Source organism: Chamaea fasciata, unplaced genomic scaffold (genome assembly GCF_029207755.1).
Source record: "Chamaea fasciata isolate MVZ Bird 193981 ecotype frontalis unplaced genomic scaffold, bChaFas1.0.hap1 SCAF_7, whole genome shotgun sequence".
NCBI lineage: Eukaryota > Metazoa > Chordata > Aves > Passeriformes > Sylviidae > Chamaea > Chamaea fasciata.
Window position 1 is genome coordinate 21,169,252 of NW_027094092.1, and position 20,347 is coordinate 21,189,598.

Here is a 20,347-nt window from a genome sequence, read left to right on the forward strand (position 1 = left end):
GGAGCAATTTACCAGAGTACTGCAATTGTTCAATAGCAGTTTTAGTAGTCTATACAGTACATAAATCTACACACAATTTACCCTACAGGAAAACTGGTCACAGAGAAAGCAAAAGCAAGTAAGACAGGTCACAAAGAAGCTGCATACGCCTATAGTAGGTCAAACAAGACTGTTCTTTCTGACCATATCTACCTGAACTTTGTTAGTGTCAACAGGCACAGAAAAAGAGCTTGCTCCTTCCAAAAGGGCCAGACCACTAGCCCAGATTTAAAGGTATATTTAAGTGCACATTTCCAGTACTATTGGGGATTGTCATGTCTAATGGATAGGGCAGTAAGACAATTGAGGTGTATTATTTTCTTTTGTCTAGTAAAACAACAGAATCCAAAAGACTTCCAATCTGGGACAAAAGCAAGGACAAAACACATTAGTTTCATCTCATATCACCCACACATCAACTCCTCCTCAATTATAACGTCAAATCATAAAAATAAAAATTATACTCTAGAGAACTGAAAAAAAAAATCCCAACAGCTCAAGTAGAAGCCTTTAAGATGTGATGTTAAAAGAAAACCAAACCACCACAGTATTACACTAGTAGTCTAGCTCAAAACATGTTTAGTGTAGGAGCATATTCATGATTTGTTTCACAAAAGGAAACAATTAAAGCATTTCTTTTGCTATGTAATATTAAAAATTCAAACGGTATTACACTAACAAAAGGCAATTTCCAGTCCCATTACTAACAATGGTAAAAAGCCCATGTAACCTTAAATTCTTAATGTTTTCTAGTGTCTGTGTAATCGTACTAAAATCCAGTGGAACATCAGGGTCTTTTGTAGAAGACATGCTCTTGCTCCAGTGACCTTTTCTCCACTGCTTCTTGTAGTGCTCATTGCTAGGCTTAAATAATTAAACACACCTCAGTGTGAAATTACTTCAGAAATGCACCTACATTTGAAAAGTACTATTTAGACAATAATTTGTAGAACAACTGGAGGTCAAATGTCTATTCTCATAAACTGATATCCTTATCAGAAGTACCTACTCATTTCCATTGCCTGAGGGCCTTAACAAGATCATGCAAGCAGCCTTCTAATACACCATTTACAGTTAAACAATATGGAAAGAAAGACAACCATCAGCAACGTTCAGAAGTAAAAGAATTTAAGAGTTAAAAGCTCAGGCATGGTTTCTGCTTAAAAAAAAGAGCACACTCTCATTGTATAATAGACATCAAACTAGGACAAAATAACCTTAGGAAATAATTTCTCATGGTATATTTAGAAATGTATGCTATTTTTCTCAATATTCATAGATTTAGAAAGCGCATTTTGGCAAGTCATGAATTTTCTCCTCTCTCAATAATAATAAAATTCATTTCTACCAGCAAAGTAAACATTTATGAATACCAGAGCAGTAACTATCCATCTCTACTTCCTCTGTATCCTTAAGGCCATGACTTTATACAGAGTCCTATGTTCTCCTACATTCTCCTACAGTTTCCCTTCCCATGTGAAAAAGCATAAAGAAAAATTTTGTTTTGGAGAAGCTTGTTTCCTGCTGATACCAACAAGCATTTCAAGTTGGCTTATTCCTAGACAAAGAAGCAGGTTTATGTCACAGAAAAATGAGAGCTAAAGAAGTTACTCTTCTCTACAGCTAGACTTCAGAATCTTCTATTAAATTCCAGGCGGAAAAATCATGGAAATGTTCATGATTCAAGGCAAGGCTTTGATTTCAAAAAGGAAAATACATTACATAAAAATAAGGGGTTTGGACAGATATTTTGCTAAGTTTCTCCTCTCTACATTCCGTAAACATGTCTAGTAGAACGTATAAATCATATAAAAATATAATGCTCAGTGAGACAGGTGTGGAACTTCTCTATTAATCTAAATGAAAGGAAAGATTGTGCATCTCCACCTACTTCAGAAAAAGAATATAATAAGAAGAATTAAGGCAGATTAAGAGACTCTTTTAGGCAGCTTAAGACCCTTAAGCACACACTCCCAAGCCAAGTATTTATAATACAAGAAGTCTCCTAGTTACCACTCTTAACTGTCACTGTAGTCAGTATTGCATAAAGCTGCTTAAACTATAAAGCTGATTGTCAAGGGAATCCCAGTCTGAAGGGATCTTTTGCGGTCTGAAAGGGTTGTGACTTCTGTAAAAGGAGGGCATCGGGTTACTGCATCAAGCCTTGAATATCAATGACAAAGGAGGAAAAGGAAAGCTCGCAAGTCAGGCTATACTCTCTCTCCCTTACCACTCAACTAAATCACATGGTATTTGCAGGGCAGGACAGAGCCAAGGAGGACCAGGGCAATCCTTGCTGCCCAAGGCCACTTTGCTCTCCAGCAAGAGCACAGACACACTTCCGCAGGTCACAGGAAAACAAGAAACGCCCCTAAGCAACACTACCATACACAGCCCACTTTGCTGCCAGCACCCCCCCGCAAATTTCAGAGGCAAAAAACCATGGAACAGGTGTGATATGAAACACGAAGAGAAGAAAGAAAAGTGTTTACTTCCTGATGACACAGGTTGCATGAATCCAGCCATACATTAACTCAGCCACATTCATCTGCACATTCTAGAGCTGATAATATAAAGCTATTCTTAAAATTTTAGTTGCTGAAGAGGGCCAAAGCTCACACACTTCTGGCATAAATTCTTCATAGAAGACATGGCTGATTACATTAAAAACTGCCACTGTCAAATATTCTGAGGTCTAGTTCATGATCTCCAGAAATCACATTTTCTTTTCCAATAATGAAAATACCTACCCATTCAGTCCTATTAACGATACAAGTTTTCGATGTATTGAAAAAACATCCCAACAGCTTAATTAGCAGCCTTTAAGATGTGATGTTAAAAGGAAACCAAACCACCATAGTATTTGAGTTTCGTCACCAAAGTATCATCTCCATACCAAACCACCATCAGATCACTTGAATTGAACCTACTTCTGGATACTTAGGCTTTTGCATACCTAATAGTAAATTATCTCTTCTGCATGCCTCAGTTCACTTCAGGCTTCCTGAATTCAACTGATCCTAACATTAACTACTTTTAGTTAATGAGAGGAATGATTGTATAACTGAATAGATAAAGAACATGACTTTAATATTTACAACCCAATTGCAGAACAATAACTGAAGAGTCTTTGGTGGGGCAGCACTTGCACGAAGTTCTGTTCTGACCTGAGTTTTATTTTTATGTAATGTATATTCCTTTATTTAAGGAACTGTAGCTCAAATTTCCTAGACAAGTCCAAGCCTTAAGTTTTCAAAGCTTTTTTCAAGAGAGCTCCAAATCCCTTACAGAGTTTTCACAGTGCCACTCCTGTTATTAGCCTTATTCAAAATAAAAATGGAGACTTGAGACCTATTTCTGAACCATATGCTTGAAATGTTTAAAAGAACACTCTACAACCCATTTTCTCCCAGCCAAACTGCCAAAATACACTTTGCACGCAAAATGAAAGCTTTCTTTCACATGTGGTCTTGAGCAATGTAACCCCTATTTCTACTCTTGCAAAAATAGGAAACTACTTTTGCCTTTGAGGTAATCTCTGAGTTCACCCTATTCCACCCTTTTCTCTCCAGCTCTTCCTATTGAGCTTTCTGCTTTCCAGAAGGCAGTTCCTCTTGTAGGTTTTAAGTAGGTAGGTCATTTAGTTTCAAAGTGCATAATTTTCTTCCTGAAATAACCAAGGGTATAGTGAAGATTTACAGGTTTACATGAAATGCACCATTATCATGAGTGGCTCCAGAGAAAATAAAAAAAAAAGTGGAAATGAATGCAGCCCCAACATGAGAGTCTCTGTAGAAAGAGACATTTACCTCAGAACATTTACCTTCGTTTTGTCCCTTCAACTAGTAACTACTAATGATGCTTTCAAGTTCCAGTTTAACTGATGAAGAGTAAGTGGTGAGGGGGAAATCACACAGATGAAGAGGTGTCATCCCTAGATTTACATAATCACACCAAAATGATGTCCATAATGTGTTTAATAAGCTAGCAATGCACCACAACTAGTATAGAAGCATTGCTTTTCTATCTCATGTGCCAATTTATTCCTGGGACACCAGAAAAGACAGTAAAGTTCATATAGTGGTAGGCAGATTTCAAAAAGCAAGCAAAGATTCTACAAAAAAATATGCCCGCTGCTTGATAGCCCCACGTTGTATTTTCTCCTACAACTAAACAAGAGAAAGGAGAAGGCCTCTATTGCTCCCACAAGAAATTAAATTAAATTAAGCAAGCATTTCCAAAAGAGTTACTGCCCTCTCACCCCACCTGTCATTTTTTCTTCATACCAAATCATCTGTTTCAGAGAAGTTAACAGACTGATATAAGTCTGTTCTTACTCTTGTAAGCAGGACAGACAACAGAACTGGAACTTAATCTGCAGTTACTAGTACATGCTGGACTTCATGGGTCCGTGACATGAATTTAACCTACCAAAACAACATCTAAAATTACCAAAAAGGTTAGAATGGGCCTCATGGAAAAATCTGCTGGCCACGGGTTGCAAGCTCAAAGATAAGCAAAAAAATGCAGGAAGAGAAGTCCTTCACATCTGCAGTTACGAGCCTCATTTAAGCACATTTTTGTTTTACATCTTTCTGTTCACCTCTCTGAGTCACAGAATACAAAGAATGCTTACCACTGATGGCTAGTTGGGTAAAGAAACTTTGGCAAATTACAAATCAATTGTGCAAAAAGTTGCTTCAACACACACTGGGAAGAGACCTAGATTTCTTGCTACAGTTCTGCCTCTGCAGTATCTGTTCTAAGAAAGTCTCCAGTTTCTGAAGAAGTCTCTGCCCACCAGCCTCCCCCAGGATCAATAGGATTCTACCTTATGTAACCACTCTAAGTTTGGCAGCAAGGGCTCTTACACAGAAGCATCTTGCAGACTGTGAGAAGACCAAAACGCTAAGTTTCCTCCTTAGCAATATGAAATAGCTGTAGAAAACTCAGTACGCCACTCGGTCATTTGATTTTCACTTTGTGAATTTCACCATCACTATCTTAGCAATATGAGAAGCAACGTCCTCTAGAAGCAGATACCCACCTATCTATATACACCATGTTCTCAACACTACTCTTTTGGACCACTCCTGAAAGCTACAATGTCTCAATAAACATTCTCTCATTTCTTAATTCTTTTTGTTATACAACTCAAAAATACATGAACTCCCGCACGAATTAGAAAAAAAATATGAGGAACTCTTACTATTAAAGGATTCCTTCTAAGCTACCTCAATCTGTGAAAAGACAATAAATAGCACCACAATGGGCGTCTTCCCTAAGCAACCCAATTAACTATCTTTTTGAAAAGCTAAAAAATTAAACAAATCTCCCAAACAAACTTCACTTTCACACTTCCAACTAGGAATACTGAAATTGATTTCAGAAATTAAAATTAACTGGTTTTAGATTCAAGACTCTTAAGCATTACACCTACAATGTTTGCTTGCTAACCCAGGAAAAGGGAATTTTGGAGTCTCTTTCACTCCTAAACCTTATCCTTTGACACAGAATAAAAATAAATGGGAAGGTGAGTAATACAGAAAGGGGAAGGGGGGAGGACTGCAATTTACTCCATTCACCTAACTTGTCAGTTCAAACGATGTATTTGTGACTTTGTTATTCCTCAAGGGGGAAAAAAATAAATTCTACTATTAATTCTTTTAAAGAGTTAAGAACCCTAAGTCCACCTGCATGAATTCCCAGTGATCAGACCATTTGTCAAAGTAGTACACATTCATAAGCAATGTGTAGGAACGCAATAAACTACTCTTTTCTGCCTCCTTGTTTCAAAATCAGGCCAGTGTCATCACATTAGTGTAAGATAATATTGCGGACCAACACAGTGAGTCAGCAATCAAAATGACGTGTTCTGCCATCCCACTGAACCAGTTCTTCTGGTTTAAGTCCTGGAATCACTGGTACATGTCCTCTCTCCCATCCTCCCCTTACTTTTATGCCACTGAGCTGCTTCAAGATTGCCTTACCAGTTGTCAGCCCAGCTTGTTTCAGAAGAAAGAAAGAATTCATGTGTAAAGTACCCTGGGTCTTAGAAACACAGAAACATGTGCTGGAGAAGGTTAATGCCTGGTTGGCTGACTTCAGCAACAAGAAAAGGAAGCTGCTCAATTAAGTGGAACTAAGTGAAAAAGAAATTTCTGTTATCTTCCACTTATTCTTTAAACAACATTTAGACAATTCAGTGCATGAGAACCTCATTGTACCCATATTCCTACTGAGACACTTTATCTATGACACTTACTGCAAGACCTATGTAGGCCTTCCTGTCATATTCCAGTAAGATGCACAAAGCATAGTGGATTGAGCTCACACAGCAAAAGAGCACAGAGGAGAAAGCATTTTGCACATTAAGTGAGGCTGAAGGCATACTGGGCATTACACAATGAAATGCAATTGAAATTCAAGTATTACTGAAATTAAACAATATTGCTTTTACAGATTGACTACTGGTCTGTTTTTTTTTAAAAAAAAAAAAGAAAAAAAAGGAAAAAAAAAACCACACGGTCCAACTGGTGCTAAAGCCTTGTTCCCACATAAAAGCTGCTAAAACTAAGTACTATTCATTTCCATTCTTACCATATTAACAACAGTATTAGAAAACAAAATTGATCTTGTGATAACATGTTATGTTACATACAATATCATGCATAAGAGATACAAAAATAACCCCAAAAATAGTAAGTGTGACCGTATAAGTAATCAGAATCAAAATTCTAGAGAAGTTCTAATGAAAATCTCCTAAACCAACACAACTGGGGGAACATGGGAAGAGAAGTACAAGATTTCCTCTTCAGTGAGGCTGTTTAAATACCATATAACCACCATTAGCTTTAGTTTGCAATATAAGGAGATAATGAAAAAGCATGACTACATAAAAAACACAGATGATAAATAACAGCTGGACACCATAAAGAGTGATTGCATACTTCTTTTCCAGCATACAGGTGACTGCTCTTCCACTCAGTTTAATGCAACACTAGTAAATTTTATTCTATACATCAGAATACATAGAAATGGAAGTCAAGAAAAATGTGTCATCTTTTTTGCCAGAACATGAAAGTTTCATCTCCAGGCAGAACACTTGTCCCTTGCTTTCATCCAGTGAACATCTCTGCTTTGATATTCTCATTCAATACTTCAATTCTAAAGCCAGGGTAAGGCTATAAAAATCACGAGTTGTCATCTCTTCTCAGACACACACTTTTTTTTGCCCTTATTACACGGAGACTTTTCCCCCCACAGTTAAAAGAAAACACAGCTCATTGCCTAGTGAAATAAGATTCCTGTGTAACATGCAATTGGGGCTTGAGGAAAGTACGAGGGAAAACTATGGCAAACTGTATCCTGCCCAGAAAGAGATCTGGTTGTCATAATCATATACAGTAAATGTCCATGCAACACAGAAGCATCACTTCCAGAAAATGAGGGGAAACACACCTATAACCAGTTCCCCTTTCCTCCTTAATCCATCTTTAAAGCTATTATGCAAAACCAGTGGGAAATAGAGGGACTGACTGACAGGATGCAATAATATAAAGTGATTTGATTACTCTGAAGCAGAGCCTTTTCATTAAGTTTTTAGCTTTACAACACAGGATCTATTACAAGGGTCATTATACTTCTTTGTACCAAATAGATCATCCTATTTGATGTGTCCTTGTATTTGAAAATCTGATGTAATTCCCCTTTTCTTTGCATACGTTACATTTGTACACATACATACTCTCCTGAGCATCTGGTTATTCAGTAGAACTCTATTTCGATCTCTGTCTTTTTACAGTACATATCCACCTATGCAGTATTTCAAAGAGATACCATGTTCTTCAATATTGGTCATTCATATTCATATAATTGAAAAGGCATGAGTACCTAGCAATTGCACTTGGAGAACAAAGCATCTTTGAAATGTATTTACAGATGGTTTGCTTACCTCCTTGGGAATGTTAAGTACTATCAGTGCAGCAATAAAAAAAAAACGCTCAACTACAAGAGCTCTGATTCTATTGCAGTGCAATGGTATTTTATTTCTATTATTTAATGGAACTATGGGAAAGGCTACAACAGTCATGCTGTTACAGTAGAAACTGCATTGGTGGAAGGGGGTCCAGGGAGAGGAAAAGTGCCAGGTTTAAATACTGAGTAGCACCAGAGCAATACAGCAGATAGATCTCTAGAAATTCTGGAGTGCCGTGAACCATGCTGGATGAAGCATTTACTTTGGTCACCTGAGTGCTTACTAGCACCCCCAACCCAAAAATCAATGGCCCACAAAAACCCATTTGTGATTGGCACTTTATAGCATAAGAGTTGTTACTGTTAAGTTCTACATATTGCATAAACTCTGTAGCCAAAAAAAAAAAAAAAAAAAAAAAAAAAACCACAAAAAAATAAACAACCTGAAGGCAGCATTCAAAAGGTTAATGAGAAGCAAACAGATGAACTTCATGTGAGTGGATGCACAAATCCACACATTTCTATTCTGCTACCTTCCCCTTTGGCTAACAGCAGCAGAAACAGCTTTGTACTTACATATTCATCATTCCAGAGCTGACTGAAATGCAGAGGAAAAAAAACTAGACAAGATTTATGAAAATATGGAGGCATCTATTGAAGATACTGTATGAGCTATATGTCTTTCCCATTCAAGATACTTCCCAAATATTTAAGCTTGTTTAATCAAAAGATTTCTCTTCCTAGAAATTCTAATAACTTTAAAATAAAAGGAGCTTTATAGTGCTATTTAACTAACATTTTCCAGGAGTCCTATAGATTATTATTTTGCAAGCATTTTTTACTGTGCAAATGGCAGGGGAAAGAGAAAAAAGAAAGAAACAGAAAAGGAAGTAAAAAGGGGATGCAAATTACAAGCACAGACTTTACAAACACCACACTCCATATGCACCCAGTACTAATGTTTTAGCCTTTTCCCCCTACTTTAAGCAAGCAAGCAGGAAACAAACAAGCAAACAGAAGGGGTAGACAATCCCCTGGACTTACCTTTTGTACAGTCCCTCCGTAAACTTCTCAGAGAGAAATTTAAATTCCTCCAAGTGGATGTGATTATTTTAGCTTTTTTCTTTCTCGAGTCACACAGAAGCAAAACAATTAGTTTTCAGAGGTTCCATTTACAGCTCTTCCATCCCCAGCAAAACGTGTCCAGGAGACTATGCCAAAAGTAAGCCCGGAACTCAAAGGCAATTGGAAAGGGAGCGTAGGGGGTTGCTGAAGGACCAGATTGTGAAATTCGGTAGCTTGAGCACAGAAATATCCTACTGCACAATATACCTGGCTTCTTGCTCACCAAAAAACTGTAGTGCAAACTGTCAGTAGTAGCCTCCAATAGCTGCTGTGTGTGCTGCAGATGGTATGTCTCACTGTTACCTTCCCAGATGGGTAGAGGATTCAGAGAGCAGCAAAACCGGGGGGTCGCCTCCAAACCAGGTGGATTGCCAGCCACTCATTCACTCAGTCCAATTAATCAAGACAAGAACAGCTCAGTCACCGGAGGTATCTCCTTCCAGGGTGCACAGGATTATGGCAAGGTTATTAATCTTGCTTTGCTGCATCCCCCCCACCCCCTACATTCAGCAGCCTGCACCGAGATGATTGCCAGCTCTGTCTCTGTCCCTGTTCTACTGCATTTTGCTCAGCCCTCTGTTGCTGCAAGTGAAACACAGAGGAGGGAGGAATACTAATAAGGTGGTTAGCTACAGTTTCTTTAAGGCATTCTACATACTGCCTGCGCGTGTGTGTACGTGCATGTGTTGTGTGCATTTTCCATGGGGTGATCTGGATTTCTTGGCATCTGAAATAGGACTTGTTTCTACATCAAAGTCTGAATTAATCTGGATTATCACCTAATGAATATCAGAGCCGGCAATTGTATTTTACTTAGGATAAGAGGAGGGTACTAAATGGTCCAGAAGATTAGGATGGCAGCAGTGGTTATAGGGGGAGGAAGTGGGGGGTTGGTAGTGTAGAAACCACACTTCTGACAGAAGAGCATAATCAGTTCAAAAAATTTATTCCAAACAGATCATTTTAGCAATGTTTTAAAAGTCCTTCTTATATCCTGAACCAGTTGGGATTTTAAAATCAGCACTATATTATCCATCTTTAGATTAGGCAGCAATATGCAGAGTCAAGTAAATATTTTTAGAAAAGAAAAGATTTCTGGCAGGAAAAGAAAAAATTAGAATGTCAGTGGAGGCAGACATCCAGTACTGCATTTATGAAGGTGCTTGAAATTCCCTCCTTCAGTGAGGATTGCTCTTCCAAAACCTTTCACTTATGAAATGAGTGTAGAGTTCTCAGTCCAAGACCCAAAACAGATTTTCCATGTATTGCCTAAATAGCTGCCCTAGTTCATGAACCTGAGTATTCTGCTGTGGTATGTACAAGTCCTAGCTGCAATTCACTCATTAAATATGAAAACAGTCATATTGCCTTTGCTTTCCCACAGGTAATTCAGACCCTCTGCATCAGGTTCAGGATGCAAACGCTGCTGTCTCACTTGTCATCCATAATTTCAGCTTTTTGCAGCAGATGACACTTCAGACTCCTTCAGGAGACTGAAGACTGAGACTCCTTCAGAAACATGAAAGCAAAAATAAACCATTCCTCAGAAGAAGCTCTGGGATTATTACAGTAAATTATAACTATGAGGGACTGTTAAGGAACGCATTCATGGGTCTGAGCAGCCAAATACACGACAGAGCTTCCTAAGGAATAAGCTACATGAAGCAAGTTTGGTGCTTCATATCACAGAAAGAGCTACCACTTCAACTTTTAGCAACCAAACTGTAATTGAACAACACTGTGGAAGTGATTTGGGGAGTTTTAGATACACCAACCATAGGATAGCTGGCAAAGCAGCCTGGATGCACAGACCACGGCAGTTGTTATTGCTACTGTAGCACAAAGGACTGCAATGTAGCAGGGCACTATCCATAAGCACTGTGGTCACAATATTTAATACTAACATGGAGTAAAAATCTTCTACTGTTAAGTAAACCCTGCAGTTTTAACAGACAGTGAGCTTGCAAAGCCACACAGCATGAGAAGGAGGTTGTGGTACCTGGAAAGAGAAATGTAGGACAGTTTCGGAAGATAGAAGACCCACACTTCTTCACAAATCACACACACCCACTCAAGCCTTTGTTCACTTTTTCCGCTTAAATTGCTGTATAACTTAAATCTAAAATGATTTATTTATATAAAAAGTCCACTGAACCAACAGGAGAATTTGTAAATTGTAACTGTTTTTTCTTGGCTGCAATTATTTTGCTTCGCTCCCTTATCCTTTCTTCACCCTCCATGCTATTCCCAAACACTGCATGACATCTTATGTTGCTGCTTTCTTGGCTCTGGGTCTTAGAGAGGATTCTTGTTCATCCACAAACATAAACATGTCTGTCCACATAGGAACACGAGCAGCCACAGCAGCTTGGACTGAAGATCCACCTAGCCAAAGTTTTGCCAGTGTTGGTCACAGACAACCATCAGATCAAGGGAAGCAAGTGGTGGTGTTTCCCAAGTACACTTTGCAAATCTTTAATTATCTGCCACAAGGAGCTGCAAAGTCAGAGACAGAAATGCTCTGCACACTTTAGTATGCCACTCATAGATTAATAGTCTTCTATCATAAGCAGCCTGGACTCACTTCCTCAAGCTGAGAAGCCCTCATGCATTTAGCTGCCCTTCATATTGACTTTGCTCTATTCAGTCAAACACTCGTCACTAACATTTTCCTCCTCATGCAGTGACCAAAATGCCACAGCATGCCACGGGAGCATAACACTACATTGACACTTTCTACTTGAAGAACCTATCATCCCAGAGCACATACTAATGACACTAATGGCATGTTCCATTTTCTAAGACTGTGGGAGGAGTAATTTTGCTACTCTCAGATGAACAGCTTCATCAGAGATAACATTTATAGTTCCAACTAGTCAGCTAAGGTTTCATAAAGAAGACCTTATGTCTAGACCAAAGTCCACTGTGGACAGCTTTTTCCATGACCTTTTTTTAGGTGTAGTCTGAATTGCTTGAGTATATTAAAAAAGCTCCAGAGCTAATTAAATCTATTCATAAATCTAATATTTGCAATCCATGGGACTGGAACAACAGCAAACGTAATTAAACTGACTTGCATTCTAATTTCCATGACACAGAATACATGTTAAAGAAGGGGGAGTAGAAAGATTAAATGTGCAAGAATAAGTTATTGTTGGTATTTTCCAAATATTCTTCATCATAATCCCAAAGGTACAGGCAAGGACTTTTGTCCTACCTCAGCTGTCCTTACTTCATTTTTAAAACCACACTACCAGCTAATTACTTAATTACTTTTACATTAATCAAAAGAAAAACATTCTTTGCACTTCCAAGGTGGGGGGGTTTTTGTTTGTTTGGGTTTTGTTTTTGTTTTGTTTTGTTTGGGGGGGGATTGTTTTGGTTTTTTTTGTTTTGTTTTGGGGTTTTTTGGGTGGTTTTTTTTTTTTTGGGGGGGGGGGAGGTTTGTTTGTTTCGGTTTGGTGGGGGTTTTTTTGTTTGTTTGTTTGTTTTTTTTCCCCCAAAACAGGCTGCACTTTGGACATCACATCACTCCCCTGATTACTAGTCTTACAAGCACCTTTGTTCATGTTTCCATTATGGTTAAAACAAAGGCAGTTTGCAATGCAATATAATCCAGACAGATGTACCACTCCCCTCCCCCATCTCACTTCTTAAGGGGGAAAAAAAAATCCAGAAACTTGACTTCAGCTCCATCTCACTCTGGCCCTCACCTCATTCAGCTGTATTTGATGACCTGTCAGCTAATATCAATATCACTTCTCTGAAAACATCTGAAATTCAGCAGAAGTGATGCACACAAGCTTATTGCTCAGCAAAGCCCTCAACAGAGAAAGTACTGACCCGGCACACGTGGTCCCACACAAAACACCTCCAAAACTCCCTCAAATATTTTTGCAATATTTCACTTTCTTATTATATTGACATCATTTGAGTTAGTGAAGCCCAAATTCCATGTGCTATTTGCTACCTCTTCCCTTGTTTCCTCTTAATTTTTAGCTTCTTTATAAAGAAATAGTCATATTTATGAATATGATTTCCATACTGAGAAAGCATTAGCAAGACCATAGCAGGGGTGAAAGATGACCCAAGAGACCCCTGTAGACATCTGAGGCTGGCACCCAATAAGACCAGGCATCTCTGGCTGATGACGTTTGAAGAGTTACAGCTGCAGAGTGCACACTACCCCCAGTGATCACCCTAGTGACAATCATCAGAGCAAAATATACGCCAGCTTCTCATCCACCACTTAGCTTGGTGCAGTCCTAACTTAAAGCCGGGATCAGTGTGTGCTGTAAATTTATTCACCAGCCTCAAAACTACAGGGACTGTGAGGCAGCACATGCGGCTTCTCCTGCCTCTGCTAGAGGGCAGTGGCAGCTGTTCTTAAGGAAGCCTAGCACCCACTGCCGTGTTTCAGACAACTTGAGAGCTGAACTGAACAATACTGAGGGATGCTTGGAAAAGTGATCACAGTGATCTTTCTCCTGGGAACTGTGAAACCAATTATTAACCACAAAGATTTTCAAGAGACTAACAGTGAAAGAAAGTGGAAACGCAAACAAGAGAACATACTATCTGGAGAAGAGAAAAATTAATTGCCAGATAACTTGTGAAACATTTGCAAAGTTTATGTTCAAGACCAGTGGTAAACACACCTCTCCTGTTACGAGAATTTTGTAGACAATATTCCGTCAGGGTCTATGCATTACTCTTGCAATAGGCATATGAGTAATCGCAATAACCCTTTCATCCAATACCTCTCCTCCAGGGAAAAGGTGCAACAGCAAAACTGCAGCAAACAGATTTCTCATGTCCTTTATGTCTTAAAATTCACAGACATAGTCTAGTGAACAACACAAGTGAGTTCCTCAGAATTTGAGAAACACACTAATTAATATATTTCACTGTTTACTGCCCTAAAATAAAGACAGGCTTTTCATGTACTAACAGTTTGCTTTTTTTGAACCAACTTCTTTGAAAAATTGAGTAGTTTACATGGTGGGTATTTTCAGTTCCAACAGATTTGCCACCAGATTCCAACCTTTTACCTGAAAACTTAATTCAGTGCCTCAAGCCTCTAATTTCAAATTAGTTCTTCAACGCTGAAATACAAATCATAAACACATTGATTTTTGTGCTATTTGGATGCTATTATTTAAAGACAGATTTTTCCAACCCTAGTATCTTAGGCAAAAAAAAATTTGATAAAAAAGTCAGAAGTAAAAAGGTACATTCTTCCTCACCTTTCTTCCTTCAAAGAAAAGAAAGTTTAAAGCCTTGTTTGAAAGCATGAAAAACAAAGGCTGTTTTAGAAGTTCAGCTCATGAGCTTTAAAAAAAAAAATAGCTTAAAAAAAAAAATATATATATATAAACCCTATGCTCACAGATTCCAAAGCCTAAAATCCTACATAGCTGTTATATTCTGATATATACCTGTACCCCACAACACTTCCACCCCTTTTCAAAGGAAATTACATTTTTTTCCTCTCTGGTCAACAGAGCAGATAAAGTTCTCTTTTTTCCTCCTTCTGTCTTTCAGCAGCTACTGCTGCAAGGAGAATACTGCAGTACACAGACCCTCAGCCTGAGCTAATATGAGCATTCTTTTTACACTTGCTTGCATTTCTCACTGATCATTGTATTTCTTCCTCCCTCTAGAGAGATGGGTTGCAAGAATTAAAGTGTTCAGTATGTCTTTTAGCGAAAAGAGACTTAAAGTAATTGTCTAGACTTTAATCTCACATCACTGAGCACTTGCTAAAAACATCTGGATTGTTGACGTATACAGGTAGCCTTAAATACTGATCACTGTTTAAGAAACAAGATGAAAGTTACTAAACAAAAGGTAAACACCTTGGATTTATTTATTCTGTACTAAAGAAATACTGATATTAAAAAGATCAGGTACACTTATACATTTAAGTTCCCTAGAACATTTTTCTTTTCTAAGCAGCAAGAATATGTTAATCTGATTTTTTGATTTGGTCATAAATCTTTTCATGACCTTTAACTTACATTCAGGTAAAAAAAAAAATAAAACAGAAAAATTGGAAGCTGTGATTATCACATAGATATTGAACCAGTATTTCAATTCTCAAATGCTTTAATTGTCCAGGAGCTTTGACTAACCTCTCTGTATCACTTGTGCCCATTAGCAGTTTTTTATTTACACTAAGTCAAGTTTTCTGACTTCAATTAGGAATCCCTGAGGTATTGTTTCATCAATATTCCTGCTCTCCAGAGACTGTCATTTTCCCTCCAGCCCCATCTCTAGGTTTCCTTTCAAGTCTCACCTGTCTGCACAGGAATTTGGCAAACCAGCTTAAGCAGTAGTGGGACTAGCATTGCTAAACAAGGGAAATACCAGGTTGAGTGTAAAATTAGTTCTGTCACAAAGGAGTTCTTTCTGTGTTTACAGAACACTGTAGCAGATTACCAAAATGATTGGGAGAGTCCAAAATGTCTTCTGGAAGGTTTGTGACTGTGCAGTATTTTGGAAAGTTGCTTTAAAATATTTACAAAGTTGCAAGCTGGCACTTCAGTCCTTAAACTTTGTTGGCATGCAGAAACAATCTATAATGAACAACAAAAAAACCCAAACAATTTCAGGATTCAAAGAAAGGACAAAAAGATTTCACCTTTGTGATTTCTGCTTATATTCAGAAGAGTTTTGTGACAGCAAGCCTGTTCTTTCACACGTCAAAATAATTTCAAAAAATGGTATTGTAGCCCTTTCTAGCTTAACCCAAGCTGGGTCTGAAATAAGACATTTAACTTTACAATGGAGACAAAGTCTTGTGAGTACTTAAGAGATCAACAGCTACTACAAAATTTGCAAAATAAAAGCTGCTTCCGCTTCAAAACAGAGATGCTTAAACTATTGGTACAGGCATTAATAAAACCTTGTACACAACTGTAGCTGTAATACTTTAAAGGTTAGTACTGTGCTCCATGACAAATGAAGCTGGCACATTCATGTGGAAAGCCTGAAGAACAAAAGAGTTACATATTTAGGCTGATCAAGGAATGAGATTTATTATGTCCATCTCTCAACCAAATAAACATCTGAGTTGCTGTCCTCTAATGTACATTCACCAGCTTGCAGTCTAATTGCAAAATTTGAGCAGTGGGGTCTCCATTACTTTTCAAGCAAGACTGTTCCAGTGCCTAAGAGATCTCAGAGTTAATGCTGTAAAGAGGAACTGCATGAGCAGAGTTCTATTCCCTCAAAAATGCATATGCTGATAGAGGCTGTCAGACTTATATGACTCATTTTCCCATTAATCAATTTTCATCAGCCATTACAGCCATGTCCCTCACGTGCAGTAAAACATTTTTTGCACAGGATTTTCCTTCCCTCTTTATACTAACACCTACATATCACCATGGGCAACAGACAGTAACAGATACCTTTTCTTATGCTAAATTTTTAGCTTACAGATATTTCGATCATTTTGGACTTTAGACCAGCTTGCTTTTTCTTTCTTATTGGTCTCAGAAAAAGTAGCATTTAACTACCCTTCAAGACAACAGTCCTTTCACTTGTGGTCTTACACCTACACACAAGTTTCTTTTCTCAGACTCCCTTTATTAGTCACCATTTGCAAGAGTTCATACCGCAGGGCACTATAATTCCTTTGATTTTAGGTTCTTCTATCTGGGAGTAGAAGACCAAACTCTCTCAAGCCCAGAAGTGCTTGAGTGAGTAGTTCAGACAGATTCATTTCATGCAGGTGCTTCTGTTTGGCATTACCAGATTGCTAACAAGGATTAATCTGCAATCACATTACAGAAAGTACCCTGCTATGTATACTGCTATGAAAATAGATAAACTCCATATAAAATCTAAAGGGTTCAATGACCTGCTGGTGACAACCACAAGAAAAAAGTTATTTTTGAAGTTTAACCCTAGAGAAAAGCAATTTAAAAAGTTAATTGCCTGTTCTTGTTAATGCTACCTCCATACTCTTTGTCGGTCTTAGAACAGGAACATGGTGTGTTCTGCTTGACAACTTCTGTTCTGTACCTGTTTGATCTGGATGACACAGAGATAAAGGTGTCCCTGTACTGCAGTCAATACAAAGACTCATATCCCATTTCTACCTTGATTCCCTGTGATAGGAAAGATGTGTGCTAATGTCTACAAATAATTTGATGGGTGAAGGTATGGGTGTTAACGTCTTCGAAAATGGTCCTAATATCTCTCCTAACTTTGTGCAGCAGGTTTGCTGCAGACCCCAGACAGCTCGGCTCCTGGAACAGAGAAGGGTCTCCACAGCCTGGGTTTCTGAGCTTTGAGGTGAAATGGCAGGTTCAAGGGGGGAATACATGGAAAGCAGTTCGGGAAGGCTGTGCCTTCTGAGTACCTCAGCCAGAGGGGAAAGGAAGAGGGCACCATGCGGCCAGGAGTTTAGGATAAAAGGAGGATGTGCCCTCCAAAATCCCGAGGGAGAGAAAACCCTGTGGGTGTGTGCCCCAGTGGACTCTATTCAAATGAACTTGCAGGACTCCTCTGTATCCTTTTGGACATAAACCTCTGGTGTTTGTGGATTTTCCTGACATCTGCTTGCCCTGGAGTCAGCTGCAATTACTGAAAGCATAATTAAGAGAGCCTGAAAGGGTCCATCAAATATACTCTGGACATGTAGTAAAAACTGATGGAAATGGATATGAGCTACCTCCTACCTGCCATTTTGGTGAGCCTATTCTCTCTACCATGGGTGAGAGAAAATGAAAAGAGAGGAAGGGGTACGAAGAAAGAAGCTGTTACAGAAAAACTTCTCCCCAGCTTCTGTGAAATTAGAGAAATGATATCTTCGAATGAACACAAAAACACTAGAAGGCACAGACAAAGGGGAAAATGTTGAGGTGGGGATGGGAAGGGATAGTGTAGGGAGAGATGGGACAAGCCTAAAATTTTTTTACTAAAAGTGAAACCCCTATAAAACTAAAACAAATACTGTTTTCACATGAATAGAAAACTGAAGGATTAAGCAAGAGGCAAACCACAACAGAAGGCTTCACAAGCTGCAAAATAAGAGAGGAATAAACACCTTAGAGAAAACCTGTAGAAATATCCTTGCATAGTGGTTTCACATTCACCAATTTCTGCTTCCCAAAATTAGTGTAGTGGTCTGAATGAGCACTAGAATTTACTCTTCTCCTACTGTGAGACAGGATTAGGAGAAAAGCAAAGCAGGCCCAGACCCTAAAAGGTATAAAGATAGGCTTACTAACAAACACCAAAAGAAGAGAATGAGAATCAAAACGAAACCTTCAAAACACTTCTGCTCCCCCCACAAGTCTTCACTTTCTTACTGACAACATAAAGAGACAAAACCCATGATTTTCAATCAGTTTCACCACTTTAAAATTGTCTTTCATCAGTTCTTAGGAAGAGGAACCTCTCGTAAGACTCCCATGGGTACATTGCCACAAGAAGACAGTTCTCTGGTGGCTCCCAAGTCACAAATCTGCAGCTGCCCCGGGGATTCTGCAAACCATGAAGTCCCTCCCATTTAGCAGCCTTTCTCACAACAGCACATGGGCCATATCAGCTTTTTTAGGGCACAGTTTAAGGATGATTATTCCAGTATAAAACAAAGGTTCTCTTCTCTCTCTCTATCTCCCAAATCATCTTCATCTCCACGAAACAGAGGTCTTCTTTTTCCCTGGGGGCAGAGGGCATCTCTTTATCTTCCTCTGTTCAAAATTCTCCATTGGATCACAGCTGTACCAGCCCACAGTTATGACTAGAACTTTGCATCCCCCTAAAAAGCATTCTATAAGTTACAGGGATATTTTAGTCCATTGTCCATGGCCTCACGAGAGAAGTCCAGCCCAAACTAGGCACCTCCTCAATCCTTTCTCCCAACCTAGAGCTTTTACTCTCTCTTCACTGACTTCCAACTCATGCCATGTCTCTCTATATTTCAATCACTCTTTTTCTCTCACTCAGAGAAGGGTTAGTGCCTTGTAACTCCCATTTGCCCAGGAAAGAGTTAAAATCTCACCCAGGCCTGTAAATGGCTATGTGATCTCTGTGAATGTTTATCAAAAACAACTCACATGCATTTGAAGACTCAGTAGGGTCCAGTGGCTGCCAGTTGCTACCACTGGCATTTTGTTATAGGACTTTGGCTCAAGAACAAATTAATGCAAGCTGTTCATAATTTAACCCAAACTGCAAATAATTTGTGTGAGACAAAACATGTGCTAAGTTGCCTGAATTAATTCCAGAGTAAGAAGAGAAAATCTTCTTAAATATTAACTTGATTTAAGTCTTTTGGATGGAAACAAAAGACTGGCAGGAAACATAACTCTTAGAAACATATATAAACAATATAGAAACAAAATAAATGTACCCTGACTTCTAAACACAAACTGAAAGTTATTTTACATTAAAAAAGCTTTCAGTAAGAAATGTTAAATGAGATTAAAATAAATAAAAGCTTAGATTGTAAAACAGAAAACTATGCATGATAATCAGATCATTTTCAGCTTTGGAAACGTCATTCAGAGGAAACGGCACAAGTCCTAGAAAAGGTCTCACTTGAAATGAAACTGGACAAAATAAGAGTACAATAGTGAATAATCTTACACAAGTGAGAGGCACTAGGTGACCTAATGAATTAACGCTTTTCCATTGCTAGCTTCCATGATCCAACAAAGAAAACCCAAACACCTGGTGGGGTTTTTCAAAAAGGCATGAATGAAGACGAAAAACAAGGATTTTGTTGCCACTTGGAGTATTAGCAAGACTCCAACAATAAAGCATTTTTTTTTATTTTCCTTTTCAAAAGGATTATGCACCAAGCTTTAAAAAGGTGTTGATTTTACCATGCATAATGAAGGTTATTTGATTGTAAGATTCACTCGAAATAAAAGTAAAAAACACTAAAAACACTTTTTCATTGACAGTTGAGAATTTTACAGAACTGTAGCACTTTTGGATTATACACATCCTGTCAAGTACCTCCTTCAGGCTAAACAGTTCAGAAAAATTAATTCAAAAACTTCAGAAAGCAAAAACTAGAATAAAATTACTTTGATTTGCAAAGCACAGTATAACAGTTAATCCACTGAATTTTTCTAGCATACTTGGACTCTAGAGTAAATTTTTTACTTAGCAGGCAGCTCTCCCCAGCATCAGAAAATTTCTGTCCATATTTTGAAAGCACTGGGAACTTGTAAGATAAACA

At 38.3% G+C, this 20,347-nt stretch overlaps 1 protein-coding gene across 3 annotated transcripts in view; it reads right to left on the reverse strand.

Moving 5' to 3' along the window:
- The window catches only part of LRRC4C (leucine rich repeat containing 4C), a 502,291-nt gene that overhangs the window by 480,688 nt on the left and 1,256 nt on the right, over positions 1 to 20,347 (reverse strand). Inside the window, exon 1 of one of the 3 annotated variants that reach the window (XM_066187874.1) lies at positions 9,061 to 9,582. The exons of the other annotated variants lie outside the window; for them this stretch is intronic. The gene's annotated coding sequence lies outside the window, so the exon portion shown is untranslated. Of the gene's footprint in view, positions 1 to 9,060; positions 9,583 to 20,347 lie in introns of those variants that run through there. 3 annotated transcript variants of the gene reach the window in all.